At 49.6% G+C, this 8,166-nt stretch overlaps 1 long non-coding RNA gene across 1 annotated transcript; it reads right to left on the bottom strand.

Annotated features, from left to right (window-relative positions):
- Positions 1–6,588: 6,588 nt before the first annotated feature.
- LOC123086203 (uncharacterized) lies at positions 6,589–7,882 on the bottom strand. Its single transcript, XR_006440673.1, has 2 exons — positions 7,554–7,882; positions 6,589–7,480 (listed from the first exon to the last, which is right to left on the bottom strand). It is a non-coding gene; the product is annotated as an uncharacterized lncRNA (long non-coding RNA).
- Between the last annotated feature and the right edge of the window lie 284 nt (positions 7,883–8,166).

Here is an 8,166-nt window from a genome sequence, read left to right as displayed (position 1 = left end):
CTCCTCGGGGGGATACCAGTACTACCCCAGCACCAGAACCATTCAGCATTTTGGATTCGTCAAAGAACATGGTCCAGTGCTCCGAGTGAACTTGAGTCGGCAGTTGCTGTTCGATCCACTCGGCGAGGAAATCTGCTATTGCTTGGGACTTGATAGATTTCTTTGCCTCAAAATTGATATCTAAGGGAAGGAGTTCAATCGCCCATTTTGCCACTCGACCAGTTGCGTCTCTGTTGTGCAGAATCTCTGACAATGGAGCGTCGCTTCTGACAATGGAGCATCGCTGACGACTGTAACAGAGTGATCAGAGAAATAGTGTACAACCTTCTTCGTGGTCATGTAAATCCCATAGACGAGCTTCTGGTAGTGCGGATATCTCTGCTTTGACGGAGTCAAGACTTCAGAAATATAATAAACTGGGCGCTGAACTTTATAAGCTTTTCCTTCTTCTTCCCGCTCGACCGTAAGTACTGTACTGACGAGTTGTCCAGTGGCTGCTATATAAAGCAGTAAAGGCTCTTTGCTGATTGGAGCAGCAAGCACTGGCCGGGTGGAAAGCAGAGCTTTTAGCTCTGCAAATGTTGCATCTGCTTCTGGGGTCCACTCGAACTTATCTGATTTCTTCATCAGACGGTAAAGAGGCAGCGCCTTTTCACCAAGGGGAGAAATGAATCGACTTAGGGCGACCAAGCAACCAGTAAGCTTCTGGACATCATGCACACGCACAGGGCATTTCATTCGGAGTATAGCACCCACTTTCTCTGGGTTAGCATCGATCCCTCGTTCGGAAACTAGGAAACCGAGTAATTTTCCGCCCGGAACTCCAAACATGCACTTTGATGGATTGAGCTTGATATCATACCTTCTGAGGCTGGCAAAGATTTCAGCAAGGTCAGTCAGTAGGTCGGAACCTTTACGTGACTTGACCACAATGTCATCCATGTATGCTTCCACATTCCGACTGATCTGAGTGAGCAGGCACTTCTGAATCATCTGCATGAATGTGGCTCCAGCGTTCTTCAAACCGAATGGCATTGTGACATAACAGAAGCACCCAAACGGGGTGATGAAAGCTGTCTTTATCTCGTCAGTTCCATACAGACGGATCTGGTGGTACCCGGAGTAGGCGTCCAAAAAGGACAAACGCTCGCACCCCACAGTCGACTCGACTATCTGGTCGATGCGAGGGAGAGGAAAGTGATCTTTCGGGCAGGCCCAATTGATATGCTTGAAGTCAATGCACATGCAAAGTGAGTCGTCCTTCTTTGGGACCATGACAACATTGGCTAACCACTCGGAGTGGTAAATCTCTCGGATAAACTCAGCTGCCAAAAGCCGAGCCACCTCTTCACCGATTGCCTTTCTCTTCTGTACGGCGGACCGTCGAAGATGTTCTTTGACTGGTTTCACTTTTGGGTCGACTCGCAAACGATGCTCAGCCAGTCCCCTGGGAACACCCGGCATGTAAGAAGGCTTCCATGCAAAGATGTCATAGTTCTCACGGAGGAACTGGATGAGCGCTTCTTTCTATTTGGAGTCGAGTGTGGTTGAAATGTGAGTCGGAGCAGCATTGGGGTCTGTCGGGTGAATGTGAATCGACTTCGTTTCACCAGACGACTGGAATGCTGAATCTATGGCTGGCTTCTTGGCTCGTAACAAATCACTTGGATATGCATTTTTCTGGTATTCTTGCAATTCTACCACGGCCATTTGAGCATCGGCGATCTTTGAACCCTTCTAGAAGCACTATTCTGCTTTCTTCCGATTACCAGAGATAGTGATCACCCCTTTGGGACCAGGCATCTTCAATTTGAGGTACACGTAACATGGTCGAGCCATAAAATGTGCATAAGCTGGCCTGCCCAGAATGGCATGATAGGCACTCTGGAAATCCACAACTTCAAATGTCAACTTTTCTTTGCGGTAATTCTTGGAATCACTGAAAACTACGTCGAGAGCAATCTGACCGAGGGATGCAGCCTTCTTCCCTGGAATGACCCCATGCAAAATCATATTGCTTTCACTGAGTCTGGACATCAGAATGCCCATTCCCTTCAATGTCTCTGCATACAGTATGTTCAGGCCACTGCCACCGTCCATCAGGACTTTTGTCAGTCGAGTGCCTTCGACCACCGGGTCGACCACCAGTGCTTGCCTCCCAGGGGTGGCTATGTGCACTGGATGATCAGACTGGTCGAATGTAATGGCAGTCTGTGACCACTTCAAATAACTGGGTGTCACCAGAGCGACCATGTTCACTTCTCTGTTGATGACTTTCAATCGACTTTTGCTCTTAACGTCAGCAAAAATCATCAGAGTGGAATTCACGTGGGGATAACCATCATCATCCCCTTCCCCATCCTCAGCCTTGTCTGCTTCCTTCTCCTTTTCCTTGGGCTGTTTCTCTCGGAATTGCTGGATTAGGAGCCGACACTGCCGAGTGGTGTGCTTCGGGTAAATGAATGTGGCACGGCAGATCCAACACGTCATTTCCATCTTGATCTTTTACTTTCTTGGGGTTCCACCACCCTTTGGGCTTCCCCTTGAACTTTCCTTGAACCATAGCCAAGGCTTCACCAGGAGCAGCTGGCTCGGCCTTGCGCTTCTGTTTCCGACCGGAGTTTCCTCCTCCGGCTTCGTGGGCGACTGCTTTGTGCTTGCCACTCTGGAGTCATTCTTCTTCTTCGCCATTGGCATACTTGGTGGCAATCTCCATCATCCGAGTCAGAGTCATATTTCTTGTCCGGTCAAATTTCAGATTCAACTCCCAATACCTGACACCTTCCTTAAAGGCACAAATTGCCTGATGATCAGACACATCCTCCACCGTGTTGTGACGCCCCGAGTCCGATGCTCGAGATGCCTTCCTTTTATATCGTTGTCTTTTATGTGCTTCAACAATTTGTTGCCATGATTGATGAGTGCCATTGTCATATTTTGCTTCTTGCATCATGATCATCTTTTGGGTTGCATTGCCATGCCCATCATTGTCATATTGCATTTGTACCTCTTGTTGTGCTTGCTGGCCTATACATTTGTCCCATGCATCATCACATTCTCCTTTTTTCCTTCTACTTCCTTTCCTTTTTGCAAGTGCTACATTCCTTCGTTCTCATGTATCTAAATCCTCTCAAGCATCTTCGTTCATGTCATAATTCTTCCCGGTGTTTCTTTATCTTCTCTTCGTTCATTTTCAATGCTTACGGTGGTTCGTTCAAGATTTTTTTCTTCTTTCTTATCATATCAATTCATTCGTTGTTTCCTAATTCTACCGGTGGTTCGTCGAAGACCTTCTTAAGTTTGCACTATATCTCTCTCTTAATCTTTTCTACGAGAATAAGTAGTATGCCAAATCCATTGTTCGTCATCAATTTAAATTGGTGAAGGATACGCATGATGTAATTCTTATTTTTGTTTCATCGAGTGAACTCAATTCCCTATTCCGGAGACTCATCAAATTCTCGGTTTCACTTGTTTCATCTTTTCTTTTTCGGAGTTCCAAGCTCTCTCAATTTATTTCATCGCGAAGATCCATCTAATCATTGCAAGGATTCACCTTGTGTTTCCAACTTCTCTTTCTTCTCGTTATCCTTTTGTTACCGGAGTTATTCATGAAGGCTCTACTTGATGGTTCATCAAGGATTTAATTCCTTCTCGAAGTTTTTCATCGAGATTCTTTTCAGAGGAACTCAAGCATTCTTCATCTTGCAATCCGGAGTGCAATTCTTTCTTTCGTACCATTTAAGGTGGTGCTATGTCATTCTTGATATTTTGAGTTCATGTTTCATGATTCACAAGTTATCAAGAATGAGGTATTTTAAACGCATCGATCTCTTCATTGGAGTTATCTTGGGTTATATTTCACCTAAAGCCTTCCCTAAGGATTGTTACTATTATGGTGCTTATAAATGACCCAAGTTCTTCATTTATCCTCCCGGTGAAATTAGCTTCTCGTCTCCTTGTTCTTACCAATCCAATTCTTTTTCCCGTGAGTGGCAGGTTGTCACCTCATAATTTGAGATGTATTCCATAAGACCATATCAAGCTTATTCTTTTCGTTGTTGGTTTTCCAACAACTCCGTTCTAGCTTTTGTTGTAAGAGTACTCCCTCGAGATCTTGTTTTCCCTTCGTTCATCCCATTCCATTCTTACTTTTGTTCCAGAGGCATTGCGATGTTGCTCTTTTCAACCCATCATCTTGTTTTGTCAAGATCATGCTTCTTTCTTTTGCTTATCCATTTAACCGTAGTGTCGTGTCCTCTGCTCAAGTTCTTTTCATCTTATCAAGTCTTGTATCACTTCTCAATCGGAGTGCTGCCCGAAGTTGTTCTCCCTTGTTCCTCTTTGCTAACGGAGTGCTTTCTACTTCATTTATCTCTGTTGTATTCTTTTCTCGAAATGGCTTAACCTTTTCAAGGTTCTTTGGTTTCAGTCATTTGTCCAAGAAGCAACTTAGTTTTACCTCTTCTCTTTCTCTTCTGTTTTTTCCCTCCGGTGCCATTCTAGATCTCGGGACGAGATCCTCTCATAGTGGTGGAGTGTTGTGACGCCCCGAGTCCGATGCTCCAGATGCCTTCCTTTTATATCGTTGTCTTTTGTGTGCTTCAACAATTTGTTGCCATGATTGATGAGTGCCATTGTCATATTTTGCTTCTTGCATCATGATCATCTTTTGGGTTGCATTGCCATGCCCATCATTGTCATATTGCATTTGTGCCTCTTGTCGTGCTTGCTGGCCTATACATTTGTCCCATGCATCATCACCTTCTCCTTTTTTCCTTCTACTTCATTTCCTTTTTGTAAGTGCTACATTTTTCCCTTCTTCATTAATGTTCATCTTTCCCCTACAAATATTAGGCCATGCCTGCACCCTCCCTGTCAAATTTCATCTTATTTGGACTTGGTTTGGTTGGGGTCAAAAATGCCTCAAGTTTGAATCTAATTCAAACTTGGAATATTTTTCTTCCTCTAAAAATGTCCAAACCATTTTTAAAATCATGTGCATTAATCTAGGGGCATGGGGATATTTTCATATCTCTCACACCCCTCTCCAATCCCCCTGTACCTTTTGCTCCTTAATTATGTTTGAGGAAGGAGAGCAGCAGTAGCAGCAGCCCAGTAGCAGCAGCCCAGTAGCGCAGCAGTGCGGCCCAGCCGAGCCACAACCCAGCCCGCCAACCACCTCGCCCTCTGGTAATTCCACCTCCACGCAGCACATTTTCACCCTGGGCCCGCCTGTCAACCTCTCTCCCCTCACTTTTTCTTCCTCCTCCCGCTTCTTCTCCTTTTAACAGTAAAAGGAGAGGCAACACGTACTAGGCCACCGTGGCTACCACGGCGCTCGTGCCCCTCCTATAAATCCCCAGCGCGTCCCCTAGGGTTTCCTCGCCTCCCTCCTTTTCCTCCTCCGCACCGCTAGTAGGTAAGGCCCCCTCCTCCGCGCCCACACGCCGTCGCCCGTCGCCATGGCCAAGGCGAGCCGAAGCTCGTCTCCGGCGTAGCTCACCCCGCCGGTGCCCCTCCTTCCTCTCGGGCCTTCGAGACGCCGCCGCGACCCCATTCCCACTGCGATCCAAGGCCGGAGCCACCAAGTTCCGCGACGTCATCTTCCTCTACTTCACGGTACCGAGCGCCTCCATCGATCAGCGCATCCTCCCGCCGCCTCCAACCTCCATCGACCTCGTACGACTCCAGCAGCACCCCCACGGTGAAGCTCCGATCCTCTCCATCTCCCTCCCTGGTCTCGGTTGTCCGCATAGCCATCGTTTCGCGCACCTCCAGTTTCGGCCGCCATGGCCGTGACCTTGAGCTCGAGCTCGTGCACGTCGCTACACAGCAAATCTTTCCGCCCTCACACTGCCGCTGCTGCACCCATGCATAGCGCACCCGACCCACGCCTCACACGCACCCCTCACCTTGCGCCCCTGGGTCGTTGCCTCCTGCCTGGCCGTACTTCCCCGCCATGGCATCAAGCTTCTGCCCGCGCATACCCGCACATGCATGCATGCCTGCGCGCACCCCACCGAAGCCTCCCTAGCAGGATTCCGCACCCCTACTGCATCTGTGCATCTACCAAGGTCGCTGCCTTGCTCGTCACCATCGACGCCGGCGAGCAGCGCGCGTTCTTGAAAATCAAGGCCCGGTCCTCGATTTCGTTCATATAGAGTAGCGCCCCGGTTTCAGACACACGAACATCCTCAACGCAGTGGCTAGCGCCTCTTGCCTCCATCCTGGAGGTTAAGGGATCAAATCCCCGCGGTTGCATCTTTACTTTGTATTTTTTTTTGCTTATCCAGAGTAGCAGCCTTTATCCTGTTTCATATAAGCCCGATCCCCTAGCAGAACATTGGAACTGATCCATTCAGTTGGCAAGCGCAGCCGCTCCAAATCAGGAGGTTCTAGGGTTCGATCCTTGGTTCTCCTGATTTCTTTTTTTTCTTGCTTCTCTGTTTTAAATCGAGCACACACATACTCTTTCGTTTCGGGCCATGTCCATCATGGGCCTCGCACAGTGAGCTGCTTCTAGCCCGTGTATGTTTTTTTTTCTCTGTTCTATGTGATTTAACATTATTCCTGTGAATTGCATAATTATAGAAAAATGCCATTTTCTTGCATTGCTCATATTTAAATAACCATGCATCGGAATTAATCTTTCCCTACTAATAAAGCACGGAGTGCTTCTGCCCGTACGTCGTCGGCGTTTTTACGAAAAAGTCCCTCTATTTCTTAATATTCAACCCGCAGTCCAATTTAAAGTTTGTCCTGGTGAGATAACGTTTCGTATTTTGCAAAAAGAACCCTGCCACCACGGCCACCACGGCCACTTATCCACTGCCGGCCTCCACAGACGGGCAGGCGCCGCCGGCACGCTTGCCGCGGCACGAGTTCGTCGGCGCCGGCCTCCGGAGCTGGCCTTGACGGGATGAAGCGTCGCGACGGAGGGCGATAAGGCGGCCGGCTTGCTCTCTTGGGGCGAGACGCCGCGGCGCTCCGGCTCCGGCAGAGGGCCAGGCGTGGCTTGGCGTCGCCAAGAGCCACGAGGTCGTCGGCGCCGGCCTCCTCCTCTCCTTCCCTCCTCGCCCTCCAGTTCTATCTCTCACCTCCCTCTCTCTCTCTCTCTCCTTCGCAGCAAGCCATGGCTGCCGGGCCTCCATGCCTCCATGCCTCCACGAGCTCGCCGCCGGCCTGTGACTCAAAAGAGAAGGAGACGACGAGAGGCAGTTGAGGCTAATGCGGGAGATGCTCCTGCTGACACGCACATGCAGAATCGCGACGGCGGGTGTCGGTGAAGATTCCGACGAATGACGCGGGCATGCCGACGGGAGTTCTGAGATCTGGGCGGCACCATTGTTGTGGTGCTGACACGCAAATGCAGGATCGCGACGGCGGGTGTCGGTGAAGGTTCCGAATGATGCGGGCATGACAGCGGCAGTTCTGAGATCCATGGGCGGCGCCATTGTTGTGCTGGAGTTGCTGCATCCTGCTCGAGAGAGAAGAGAGGGTGAGAAGAGAGAGAGGAGACCGGGGAGAAGCGCGGGAAGGAGCTGGCTCACCAGCGGGGTGCTACTGCAGATCGCCGGCGGGAGGTTTGGCTTGACCCACTGGGTTCGCTGCGGGGAAAAAGGGCCCTTGAGAGCTGCCTCCTTCATGGACGAGGGTGCGAGGAGGCGCTCGATCGACTCGCTCAGGTTCGAGCTGCGGGAGAGGGGCGCCTGCTCGTGCCTGCTTCTTGGATGAGGGAGCGAGGAGGCGCTCGCGCTCGAGCACGGCGGGGGATCTGTGGGTGGGATTCGCTTGAGATGGGGAAATTTGTTCTGATCCAGCTGACTATAACAGCCGGGCCACGCGTCCACTACAGGGTCCCACGCACCGCTACCTCACCTCTTTTCTGGTCCAGTCGTTTCCTCCAACCGATCCCTATCCACACACGACCTTATCTCCCCCGCCATAGCACCCCGTACACATCAAGTGACACACAATTTTTTTTCTTTTTACAGGGAAAGGGCCGGAAGCAGCTTTAGATAAGACTATGGTGATACAAGTTACATGGAGGTACGAAAAAATGAAAAACACGGCACAACCATCAGATTTTGAGCTCCAGATTTTACTAGAAAGACTCTAACATAAAAGTGGGAAAAGTAACTAGGTCCTCTACCACCAATCTTT

This window comes from Triticum aestivum, chromosome 4A, assembly GCF_018294505.1.
Source record: "Triticum aestivum cultivar Chinese Spring chromosome 4A, IWGSC CS RefSeq v2.1, whole genome shotgun sequence".
Classification (NCBI taxonomy): Eukaryota; Viridiplantae; Streptophyta; class Magnoliopsida; order Poales; family Poaceae; genus Triticum; species Triticum aestivum.
The sequence above is the reverse complement of the archived record's forward strand: the minus strand, read 5'-3'. Positions and strand labels throughout refer to the sequence as shown.